This window comes from Carassius gibelio, chromosome B14, assembly GCF_023724105.1.
Source record: "Carassius gibelio isolate Cgi1373 ecotype wild population from Czech Republic chromosome B14, carGib1.2-hapl.c, whole genome shotgun sequence".
Lineage (NCBI taxonomy): Eukaryota > Metazoa > Chordata > Actinopteri > Cypriniformes > Cyprinidae > Carassius > Carassius gibelio.
In genome coordinates this window covers 5357043-5370051 of record NC_068409.1, presented here as the reverse complement: position 1 = coordinate 5370051, position 13009 = coordinate 5357043, and the positions used below count along the sequence as shown (strand labels likewise).

Here is a 13009-nt window from a genome sequence, read left to right as displayed (position 1 = left end):
GTTGAATATAGGCCTACTGTTTTACATTAATATTACAAAAGTAAAATGGCTTTCGAAAATTATTTTCCCCCAAATCAGATTAGTTGCTTCAGTAATATTGTTTCAGAACCAACACAGGTCTAAAAATGCATCAAGCTTTGAATTTTAAGCATAAACCTTCCCCTCTTCCAATTTCTCCTAGCTTGATAGAAACCAACAAGGAGTCTTGTGTGCCTCACATCAAAAGCACTGTAAGTATCAATAAAAATGTGTCACCAGCCTTGTATTTGGATGCATATGAGGAGGTTTAGCTGGCACTTCTGTTACACAGACCGAAGTGAGATGTGGGAAGAGTGTAATGTCGCGTCCAGGCGCTGTCAAGCCAATCACGAGCAGACAGCAGCCACCATGCGCAGGCACTCCTGCAGATGTTCCCTGATGCATTTGCACCATTCTCCCTTTCCCTCCTAAAATCACTTTGTCACATAGTAATGCATCATTTCACATACTGAATTTTTTAAATCTGGGCTTCGAAATCCTTTCTGAGCAAGCAATATCCATTAGGGGGAAAAATTATTCATGTGATTCCTATGCATTATTGATCAGCTGATGAAGAAAAAGATGTCCTCCTCACTTTGTCATTATTGTTGTCATCTAAAGCCGCACCACAAAGGGCTGGATCCTCAATTATTAGACAGTTCTCCAGCAGCTGTGAGAGAAAAGTGAGAACTGATAGGTCTTCAGGTGAGTTTGAAGCAGAAAGGATGCAATATTGCAGGTCTTCTGCTCCATTATTCTTTGCTACATGTGCAATATTGCTTTCTTACGCAGACAATGATTTCTGTATTTACTTATCAGCATGTCATTATCACAGTATCATGCAAGAGCAAAGACAGTGACACGAGACTTCTAGAATGAATGTGATAAAGCAGATCAGGTGTTCATTCACCTTGAAGCCTATTTAGATTATTTAAATTATTGGCTCAAAAATGTATAATACATAAATCCTGGATGCTTGGTAAATGCATCATGCTATGCACAAAATACAGAGGCATTCTTCATTTAAAATGTGTTCATATATTTGCACTGTAAAAAAAAAAAAAAAATATATATATATATATATATATATATATATATATATATATATATATATATATATATATATATATATATATATATATAATAAAATTCCAAATAGATATTTCAAACTTAGGGTAAAATAAAAAATAGTTTTTACAGACCTTATTTGTGATAAATCAACAACAACTTTTAAGGTGCAGTCACACTAGCAAAATTTTGCAGGCATAAAAAAGGGGGTCACTTTTCTACTATCAATGTTCAGAGATGTCTGAAACACAGCTCACAAATCACCTTTAAACAAAGCAGTTTTCTGTTGGTCAATGGGTCAAAGAGAAAAACTACACCCCATACTTCTGATCATATACATTTCCACAGTACTTTGCGGAGCAATAGTAAAAGTGACCACAACTTTAGATTAACCTTGGTTTTGTAATGATGAAAGAACCTCAGATACTTTGATCTCCTGAGAACAGACAATACAAATATACACAAGCATCTTCGAGACACTCCACAGAGTGGAGGTGCAGGAAACACCTGTCTCACATATGTTCCTTCTCATCCCCTCTCCTCTTGGTTCACTCAGAATGATCAAAATTATAATGTTCTACATGAATGCAAGTATTATTTACAGTCATGTTTGGTATAATTTGAATAGTGTCAGAGCGAGTGGGACAATGGTTTCAATCTTACAAAAGTAGACTAAAAGATAGTACAGATCCTAAGAATTAAGAGGTATGTTGCTTACTGTAATGGGAATGCCCTTTTCCAGACTCTTCCATGTAAATTACCTTCTGTTCCCTTTGAGGTGTAAACTACCCCGTTCTGGGACCTGGGTTAATGCAAATTCCAATTGTCTGTACATGCCTCCATTTGAGGGATGCTTTATCTTGGTTTTGTATTTAAAGCTTTGCAGCAAAAAGGTCGGGGTCTTCTGTATCCAGAAAGATCACATAGCAGGAAATGTGTCTACACACGTCATACTATGTGTTTTTCTAAAAGTCAGGTATGCATCTTACTCTTAGATTCATTTTTGAGAATTTTGTCTTGTATTGATTCAATATCTTTCAGTTAACTATGTATTTTGCATACTCTGAAATTATTTTCCACAATAATAAGCTTCTAAGATAGTCAGACTGCTCAAACTAGAGAGTAACCTGCAGAAGCAGTGTTAGTTGGGACCGCAGAAAAGCCAGTGTTGTGTTAACGGTTGCTGACTCTCTCGTTCTCTTGCTCTGTGACAAAAGGAGCAGATGGAGGCTTTGCAGGTGGGAGAGTCTGGAACTTCTGTTCCTGGGGACGCTGGAGAAATAAAGCTGTGAGTCTATCTAAATATCGGCCTCGCTGTGAGCTTTGGTACTGATGGTGATAAATGTATACACACAGACTCTTGCACAGCTGAACAGATTGACGGGCTGGGACACCGTTGAGTTTGCACTCATTGGAATCATGTTCTTGGAAACTGGTCTTCTCGTTATATAGGTCAAAATAAGATTAGCATTGAATAATGACTTTATTTATTATTCTTTTGCTGCTTGCATCATTATGATAAGTGCTTGTTTGGTGTGTTTTCTCTATTCAATTTCACCTTTGTATGTTACTTTCTGACTGTCAAATTTTTTCTCCCAGTATAATTAATAATTCATCTAGTGGCTTCTTTGATGTGCTGCCAGAAGCTGTATTTTCTCCTAACTCCCTCGATACCTCCTGACAGTCCACGGTTCACCTTGCACAAGCCTCTATGCTCTCTATAACAATGACCTCCTCTCAAAACAGAAATATGATGGGGTATTTATAGATTGATCAGTGTGAACATGTCTACCTTTAGCACAAAATACAAAATCTCAATGGGATACACATTTACTGTAGAGTATACCTGATTTGTCCAGTGACATCTTGCATTGGTAACAACTCAAACTTAAAGGAATAGTTTGCTGAAAAATGAAAATGCATTGCACCTTGTTCGGTGACATTGGTAAGTTGCATTCTGGGAATCCATCTGGTGGCACCACAGGACATTCAAACTTCCACATATCCAAATGTGACTTTGTTTGGTTACAAGACATGCACACCAAAGGGGTCGATAAAGCTATCTGTTCATCTCAATTCATATTCATCTCAACAGTAGCTGCTCAGCTGGTGCAGGACCCCCAGAAGCGTGCAGCGTCTTTGGCTCAAAAAATAAGAAAAGATAGCAGCAATCATCTGAGGCATAAATGCTAGGTGACTCTGTAAATCACTCTAGAGCTGCAGGTTACACATGATAACACCGATGGCAATAACACACACAGTCTCAACACTCCCCTAGTAAAAAGAAAATTAAATAAATAAAAAAGGCAATCAAAGATTGCTTTAAGAATGCATATACATGTTATTTTAGAAGGAAGGATGCATTAAATTAAAGACATTTATAATGTTGCGAAAAAGTTTTTTTTTTTTTTTTTTTTTTTTCACCAAATAAATGTTGTTTAGACTTTTTATTCCTCTAAAAATCCTTAAAAAAGTTATTAGGCAGATGTCTTCAACATTTATGAAGGGTCATGTGACACTGAAGACTAGAGTTATGCCAGCTGAAAAATTCAGCTTTTCCATCACAGCAATAAAAGTAAAAGTATTTTGTATTAAATAAATGCAACCTTGATGAGCAGAAGAGACATTTCCTTACCAGCCCCAAACGTTTGAATGGTCTCTGCTAAAATATATTCATATATATATATATATATATATATATATATATATATATATATGGGAGTTTTCATGTTTCTCAGTTATCTTACTTTTTTTCCCTCTCAGGCACTTGGGAGTTATTATACCGCCTATAATAGTCTTGTTTCAGCAAAAGGAGGTTTTGTTTTTCTTTTCATGCTGTATAGGGAAAACATATCCCATAAGAATAGCTGTTTTTAATAGTTTGTGTGAACTCTCAGCCAATCAAAACACTGCTACTATCTAGTTATTTAAGAGAAACAGCTTTATATTTGGCTATCATCAGCAAATAAATATTATGTTTTCTGAAAAAAAGAAGAAGAAGAAGAAGAAAAATTATTATCAGGGTTTTAAATGTGTACAGGATTACATCTGTGCTTAAATGTAAAAATAATGGATAAGACACAACATTACTCGAGTAATGAGATTTGCACTGCAAAAAAAAAAAAAAAAATGCTTTTTATACATTACTGTACTCGATCAATATTAGCTTTACTTTTCTCTTACAGTTATGATTTTAAATTATTTTAGTAGATGATTTTATCCAAAGTGACTTACTGTGCATTCCACACATTTTCGGGAATCACACCCATGACCTTGTCATTGCTAGTCTCATGCCACAGAAGCTGTGCTACAGGAACACAATATACGGTTTGCATACAGCCCAGGTCACTTTGGAGTCCTTTGCACATCCCATTGTGTGGCTGTGACTTTGCATGCCTGGATCTGTACATTAACCTTCAAAACAGCAGTAAATTCTCAATTCTCTGGATTAAGGTGACAAAGCTGCAGAAGTGAATGTCTCTTGCTTCTGAGGATGCTGCACTTTGGTGAGGGTTTCACTGCTAAATAAACAGCAATGGCTGAATATCTACAGTTTGAATACAAACTAGATTTTTACATCTAAAGAAAAGTGTGTGTGGTCTCTGTCAATACAACACTGGCCACTGTGTTACTGAGAAAATCTAGTCTTTTTTAAATTTTTTAGGGGGTCCTGAGTCTGGGTTGAAGGGTACAGAAAAGGTTGATGATCTGCTTTCAATAGTTTGGCTCTAAAAGTCACTTAACTTTCAGTGTTTTGTCATTTGAGTATTTTGAGACCTAACCGACATAAGCTGGATGGTGGCATGGTCATCTTCTGTAGAGCTGCTTCACTGCCGAATCACATCTTACAACATCAACATTGAACTGAACTGAATCAACATTGAACAGTTTCATGCTGAATAACGACATTTCTGCCTTTTGTACTATTTACAGTTAAACTGGACTCAGATTGATGACATTTACACAGTTATTGATCTGAACTGAACCATCACTGAACTGACTTGAGCAAAATAAAGACACTATATAGAATTTAGTCAGGTTTGATGCCAGTATCAAATTTAAATGGGTCAAATTATGTTTTTTAATTTTTCAACTTTAGTTAGGGTTAGGGTTAGTAATGTGTAATTTTGGTGTTTAAGCAAGAAAAAAGATTACGAACTAAAAGTACACTCTAAAATCTGATATTCTCTTTAACAGAAGACCCACAACAAATGGCTACTTTAGACTACAGTGCACTTCTGGATCTCGTGACACACAAAATCACTCACCTAAAAAAAATCCCTGGCCATGGAACATGCAAAAAAAAAACAAAAAAAAAAAAACTGTGAGGCCTGGTTGAGCCACGCTGGAGAAGATAAAGAGGAGATGTAAAGTGTTGTCGCAATGGCATGGTTATGGTGAGGAAAGTGACATTTCCAGAACATGTGGTTCGCTGATTACAATGCACTGGGCTAGCTGACCAATCAGTATTTTGGAAGGAGGGGCTTAAGTGCAACAGAACTAAAAAAAACAATGTGTTCAACGAGCACCTGTTGAAACCTATTCTAGGACACCCCAATAACCAAATAAAAGGGCATAATAGGACCTCATTTAACTATGAACACTGACACTGTGTATAGGGTCTAGATCACAACTTTCAAAACAGTTTTATGGAGTCTTACTCTATTGAATGTTGTTTGGGTAAGGCATTTTGTCAAGTGAACAATTGGCATGTTGTTAAACAACAATGCAGTTCATTGAACATACTTTATTTCTAGTCTTCACAACCTCTTTTTCATTCCTACTAAAAATTAAATATGGCACCACCCTGACTAAGTCTGTTGTCTTTTAGAGCTGCTTAACAGTAGAATCCAAAATGTGTTCATAGTCTGGTTTCCATATTTGATTCTGCTATTTGTCTGTTTATCTCCGCCAAGCTGCTTTTAGAGTCTGTAACACTATAGAAATGAATTTGACTTGCCTTGACAAATACACATCATTAAATATGCGTCGAATCCACAGTTACTTTTCACCCTCCTAACTGCCTGTAAAACAATAATTAGTAGTGGAATAAATCTCTGACCACAAGGGTTGGAAAACACGCAGAAATTGTTAACAGGATTCTGGTGGACAGCGCAGAAGTCCATTTCCAGGCAGTCCCCGTCTACTGGATCCACCTGCGAAACCCTGCTCACTGACATTGGCAGGTTGCATTCTGGGAATCCATCTGGTGGCACCACAGACAGGAGGAAACCTGCTAATTAGCTCTCTCTGTAAAGGGGCTGGGTCGGAGCGAATTCCCAGCTGTCATTAAACATACTCGGAAAGGGGGAGAAGGATGAAAAACGCTAGGGATCCGATGCTCTAATTCCTCTTTTTAGAAGAATGAATCCGTTTGTGTTGCGCTGCACAGGCCCAATGCGCAGAACGTCTGTGAAATGCACCGCAGAGTAAAATTCTGGTTCATTGGGGGGGTGTGCTGTATTGAATTCCTTTATTGTTGCTTCGTGAGGCCTTTGAAAGAGGAAAATCCCTCGGTGTCACCTTTGGCACTCCTTCTTTTCAAACCCCTGCAGAGCCTCATAGAGACAGAAGGCTTGAAATCACACGAGGTACTAAAGTACAGTTGAGCGCAAATGACAGAACAAAATATGCAGAAATATACAGAATAGCTCTCCGATGACTGACTTGTGGTTAGGCGACAGCGACAAATGCACCGTAAGTGGCTTGAGTCATTTTGCAGGGAAATATAAAGGCCGGAAAAGCTCCACTTTGGCGATTAAAGCTTGCACACTGAGAATTCTCAATCTCCTTTCCCCTGAGCAATTGTGTTTACACACATGGCCTGCGCAAGCATTCTCATTCAATGATTAAATTACTGTTTTATCCGGGAAACTATAGCAGCCATTCAGATCCAAATGACTTTAATCTCGGCGCTCCGGTTGCCCAGTCACCGACTGCTCGGAAATCTAACGCTGATCACCTGGCTGCATCCCACCAATCAAACGTCTCACGGCCCGCACAGGGCAGAATTTGCCTTTGTTCGTGAAAAAACTGAGTAATGAGAATTCTGGGACGTTTCCACCAGATTTATAAACAATAAATATGCAAATTGAAAAAAAGCAAGCATTTACATTGCAGCAACCATAGAACGGGAGTGAAATGGAGTGATCTGAATGTAACTGCACTCTCTTGAATACATATCAGGTATGTATTCATTTATGTGTACAAGGACTTATTTCTGCAGTATAAATAGTATTCACATGGGGAAGTTGTCATAGTGTCTATTAATATGAGGTCTTTTATTCAAACTTGCTGTGTGTATGTATGTGTGTGTATATATATAAACTTGAGTATGCAGCTATATTTTTATTTGTTTTAGTGTTCCATTAAAATAATTCGGTGCACTGCTATGATGTTTAAATAAAAAAAATAGTTTTTTATTACATTCTGACTTTCCAGGCATCAATGACATATATTTATATGTATATATTTTGGCATCAATGAAAAGAATTAAACTAAATAATATGTAAAATATCAAACACATTATAGGAATTTAGAGGCCTAATGAGTTTAGTAATCATATTAACTACAAGGTCTGTATAGAAATTATATTTCAAAAGAAAACTACTAAGAGAAAGAACAAACAAAAAACAAAACAAAAAAAAATCCCAAAGTACAAAATGTTACATGTAGCCCCAGGCTCCTCTATAAAACACACATCAATTAGTCCCAATGAGATCGTTTGTGTTATTTTGTTATTCTGTTCTTTTTTATACTGAGGAAATGCAATTCACATAATTCAATAGCAAAAGGCTCTCTATAGATGTCCTGAAAAGCAGGGTTACTCACACCCCCTCTCTCCTGCATGCGTGCGCGCTTTTGGGTTTCCTAGTAACCCGCGCGCCTGTGTTGGCGTGTCCGCGCAGCGCGCACTCGTGAAGCTCTTGTGGAGCTTGCGAACACGCGGGACCAGAGCATCAGGATCATACGCGCAGGAAAAACACGAGAATGTGACTGGAGTGTAAAGGATGAAGGATGCGATCGCTGGAAAAGGTCACACGAATTGCATGAAGAGCGCTGGGAGGAAATCTTAACACAGCCACGGATTACCACTAACGCGCACGCATCGCGGCTTTTTTTAGGGAACAGGAATACCAGGAATGGGGGATTTGATGTTTCACCAAAGCAGGTGAGTTGTTCATGGGGATAATTCTTGTTGATGAGGAGAAGTTATTAGTCACCAAACGGACAGACTGTAGAATGCGTTGCGCACCTCTACGTCTTATCCCAAGATCTCTTCTGTCAGGATTGCCACCTAACAATTGGGTGAACTTCAGTGTTCCTTGCGTCTGGGGCGAGGAGATGCGCAGTGAGATGAAGGAGAGGTGAAGCGGGTTTGGTGAAGTGCTTCGATGCCGGTAAAAGTGACAGGAGATAAGGATGAGGGTCTCTTGCACTTGTTACACCCCATCTGCACTGCAAGCGAGCGTCGCGACGCGACAATTCCAGAACGTCCCCTGTAAAAGCGCGTAGAGGAGGCAGCGCGTTAGAGCTTTCCAGTAGCGTCGCGTTCCGTGGCTCGCATAAAAAAAGTATTTGATTGGTCGAAGAGGTACCGACGTCAGGATTCCAGCCGCAACCTCTAGCGGTCTGCAGTTTCGTCGCGTCGCGTCGCGTCGCTAACAGATCGCGTTCGTTTAAAGCGCCTTCCATGTTGCGTTTCTATTACGCCTGGATTCCTTTACGAGCTGATGATTGAATTTATGCTTTTACTGAATATGTATTCAGATTATGAGACTATGATAAATGCATTGTGAACATTTGGCAATTATTTCATAATTTTGTGCAATTTGTTAAATCAAATCGTGTGTTTTTAGAAGAGTTCCATGCAATGTATGCATAATGTACAAGAAAAGCCCTTTTTAAAACATATTTCATAACACATATTTCATAAAATCTTGAGTCTGTAACTAAATTCAGAATTTTCTTTTTGTAAATGTAAATGTAAATTGTCCTGCTCTGTGTCAAAAGGCTACATTTTTATAGTTCAAATGTTCCATGTAGTCTGTTATACAAGCTCGTGAAAACTGCATGCATGAACATTACGAAAGAATTTGAGAACTCCTCACCCTTTGATGTTAGCTGCATACATTCAGCAGATAAACTTGATATTTGCTTGTTTCACACGAACAAAAATACAGCAACATTTATATGATGACATGTTAAACTGGCTGGTGTCAGGGATGCCCATATTTTCATTTAAGACAGTCTCAATTGGCTTTGCAGTTTTAATTTCAGGGACCAGACTGTCAAACTGTAGTTTAAAAGACTTGAGAGACGATTTGCACTGAATTGCTAAGCAGAGAGAGAGAGAGAGAGAGAGAGAGAGAGAGAGAGAGAGAGAGAGATGTGCCTCGGAGTTGTCATGGTGATTTGGTGAATAAGCAATTGTCTGTAAAGGCAACATATTAAAAGGGATTGTTGTTGCCATTCTCAATCAGTGAAGAGCATTTTTCAGCTCTCACTTCGAGGAGGGTTAGAGTTGGGTTAGGGTAAGGCTTATTTTGTTGTGAGAAAACATGCTGCAACATAAGTGATTGTGATTGGTCCAAGTGGATGCTATCTTAAAGCAAGTCTAATTCCGTAGCTCTGCCGTTCACGCTGCTTTATCTTGTGTTTTTACGGAGGGAACCTATTCATGTGCTCTGGCATTTAGTGTCTTGAAGGATTATGCACGGTCCTGCTTTTGAATTTCCTCTCTCTCCCAATGTCTTTATTTGTATTTTGGCCTCGTACGCTGGTATTTTTGAAGTAGCCGCTGACTTAAATCCATTCTGAATGACATATCCGAGTTCAGAGCTCTTTGCATCTTTCTGATGTCTGCTTTTAAGTTAAAGAAACAAGATGTTAGAACCAGGCTGGTCTTTTTCATACAGACCAAATAAATCCAGAACAACTGTAGCAATGTATTCCTTACTTGCAGCTTTAGTGTATTTTCATGTCAGTGTTCAGCATTCTTATTCGTGGTTATTAATTACCTTCAAAGAAAATATATGTACCAACCAACAATTATAGTACACAAATAGACTGCACATTTATGCGATAATAGTAATAATACATTTTTATTTTATTATTTTTTTAATTGGGAAAAAAATTGGTTTTGTCAAAAATTGGATCTACTCTTTTGGTCAAGGTTATTAGGATTTGAATATTGTCAAAAGATCCAGGAAAATTTGGGGCAGAATCACTCTCTTGCCATAGTAGAACCCTTTTGTCCAAATAGTTCCATGAAGAACCTTTAACATCTAAAGAACCTTTTCTGTTTCACAAAAGGTTGTGGAGAAATAAGGTTCTTCAGGTTATAAAAAGGTAAGAAAGAGATGGTTCTTTAGAGAACTTTTGACTGAATGGTTCTTCTATGGCATCTCCCTGAAGAACCTTTTGAAGCACCTTTATTTCTAAGAGTGCACTCTCAGCCAACTTTCCCACAGTTTCATGTAAGCAGGATCAAAGAGATTTAGTATCATGGTCAATAAATCTTGAACATATGCTGCAAGAAATCATTTCTAGCTACTGGGTTTTCCTGTTTTCATTGTTACCCCAATTTTCCATACACTGAATGATGGGAACACTTTGATGCCATGAATGAAAACAGAACTGGAGAGTCAGAAAACAAGAACAGCCCCAGAGCATCAATTCTGCCGCCGTAGTCTTTCACTGTTAGATCAAATCAGGGGATCTGTTCTCCGAGTCACCTTTATTGACCTCCACGCTTGAAAAACCCTGGACTATTGCCATTACTCAGATGAAGGTCAATCAGAAGACAGTAATTCATCTGCCTCTGTGTTTCTGAACGCGAAATACTGCAGAACCTGCTGGAGACGTGAACACAAGCGACGACTGATGTGGTTTTCTGTCAGTTTATCTGCTGAATCTGAACTCAACGAATATCTTCAGAAAACACTCATGCAGCTTTTTACATTCCAGAAAGGGTTTTCATTTGATAAAATATTACATTTAACTCAAATATCAAAAGGAAAAACAAATATGTAATTATATTTGACATAATAGATAAATAAATAACCCTATCGCTAGGGCCATCAATATTTTATTTTTCATTTTTCCATTGTAATTTTCTTGTTTATTTTCATGAAAATTAAAACAATTTGCCTGCTAAATTATTATATTGTGTTTGATATTTTACATATTAGCTTAATTTTCATTATTGTCAATCATGTACTATTCCAATATACATACAACTTATTATTATTATTATTATTATTAATTTTTAATAACCATAGCATTGCAATAAATCATTCAGCTGATAAACACCTTATGGAGTTGCATACTTTGTAAAGAAGAGTATAAGTTATGAGAGTTTATTCTTAACAAATTTGTGCAACAACTACTATCAAAATATTGTTTTACAATTTAAAATATTTTACATTTCAAGAATTGGTTATATTTAATTTAAGTTATATATATATATATATATATATATATATATATATATATACTTTTGTTTATTGCATGAAATATTTATTGCACGCACACGAATGGAGTTATAGACTTGAACAATAGAGGTGTTTAAAAATTGTGTCTTCAAAATGTTATTTTTTTTTATAGCAAAACCTATTTTTGTTAAGTGCTGCAACTCATCTACGATTCTTCTCAAATACAATGCCTATATACAGTACTTTTAAACTACTTTAAAATGGATAACACTAGCCCAGCAATGATACATACACATCAGCGTAAATAGCAGAAAAAGATAATAGGCATGATTTTACAGATCATTTCAACTTCCATATTCCTTTTGCTTTTATTCAGGGCTGAATTTAATGGCAGTCTACAGGATGTGAGCATTGCCCTTTGAAAAGACAGCTGGTGTGCACTAGTTATAACACACTGTTTGTCTTTGTGCTTCAACTGGCATGTGAATGCATTTGTATAAAGCACACACACAATAATGCACATGCTTAATAGCAATTTCAAAGATTCAATGTTGAGCACTATCTCGCACGCATGTCTTTCTAAATGTCTCCTTGTGTCCTCTACAAAACCGCTGAGATTTTCTGTCAGTCAGGCAGCTCGCTCCAGGCTTACTTCAGTGAAAAAGGTTTTTAGAGGAGCTTTACACATTTGTTGGAGGTAACAAAAAATATTGGTGAAGTAATTCAGATCTTTTTGAATAAACTAGTAACTAGGCGTGGGTGAAAACAGATTTGTTAAAAGGCTAAAAGGGGAAATCCTGTTGAAAAGATAAGTCTTCATGTCCACTTCATATCAGTCTCTTGACAAGAGAGATGCCACTAAAAAGCAACAGGAATGGAATCTAAATGTTCTCGGCCAGCATTCCACTGACCTTGTCTCAAAAGATCTCTTATACTCTCATAAAGCAGACTAAAGCGGTGCACTTCCCAAAAGGACAAGGACGCCTTTATTCCAGGCTCCTTAATTCTGTTCTATTTACCAAAGGGATGGACAAGTGACCTTGCATCAGCTATTTTGTAATGTTATACAAATCTGCTTATGTTCATATGACTGACATGACCGCAGGTTGCAAGGTTCATCAAATGTGTGAAGTTGCAAGGCAAAAAAATACCGGGGGGGGGGGGGGGGGGGGGGGTAATAATTCAGACATAGGAAAGAAGTACATAGCTGGTCTTTTAAATAATAATGGCCAGTGTCGGAGAAATCTTAAAATGACACTTAAAATCTTAATGACTGATAATCCAATCCAAGACAAATTAGGAAACATCAGAAGATGCAGAGGGAAGAAAACTCTGTTTTGTTTTTGTTTGTTGTTGTTGTTTTGTTTTTTTTCCTGAAAACGCTAGTTTATATTATTACATAACTGTTGTTATGCAATCCAATATATATGTTTATATATAAATACTGTGTGTGTGTGTTTACTGTGTACAAACATGTGCAGGTATAT

General features: G+C 37.3%; 1 protein-coding gene across 2 annotated transcripts in view; it reads left to right on the top strand.

Annotated features, from left to right (window-relative positions):
• Window positions 1-7971: 7971 nt before the first annotated feature.
• Window positions 7972-13009, top strand: part of LOC127971904 (neuroligin-3-like) — a 163311-nt gene continuing 158273 nt past the window's right edge. The window contains exon 1 of one of the 2 annotated variants that reach the window (XM_052575230.1): window positions 7972-8257. The gene's annotated coding sequence lies outside the window, so the exon portion shown is untranslated. The remainder of the gene's footprint in view (window positions 8258-13009) is intronic. The other variant, XM_052575232.1, reaches the window with a different exon arrangement.